This window comes from Theobroma umbraticum, unplaced genomic scaffold, assembly GCF_002168275.2.
Source record: "Theobroma umbraticum cultivar Fairchild unplaced genomic scaffold, ASM216827v3 scaffold_56.0, whole genome shotgun sequence".
Classification (NCBI taxonomy): domain Eukaryota; kingdom Viridiplantae; phylum Streptophyta; class Magnoliopsida; order Malvales; family Malvaceae; genus Theobroma; species Theobroma umbraticum.
In genome coordinates, this window is record NW_018397256.1 from 473,248 (window position 1) to 473,504 (window position 257).

Sequence of the window (257 nt, forward strand, 5' to 3'; positions counted from 1 at the left end):
GAGAAAATGATGTGTGAATGTTGACAGCTTGGTGGGTGGAACTTAGGAAGAACATTGAGGTTGCATACAAGGCCTAACTCATCACAAGGTAAGGCATGCGATGTGAAATAATGGTAAAATGCTTTGAGTATAATTAGGGAACAATTATACTAGTTGAGAGTTAAAAAATGCAATCATTGAAAATGGTGGATATGTATTGTTATGAAAAGTTTAAAAATGTTGAATATGCTGATATATGATGAATGGAAATTGATATC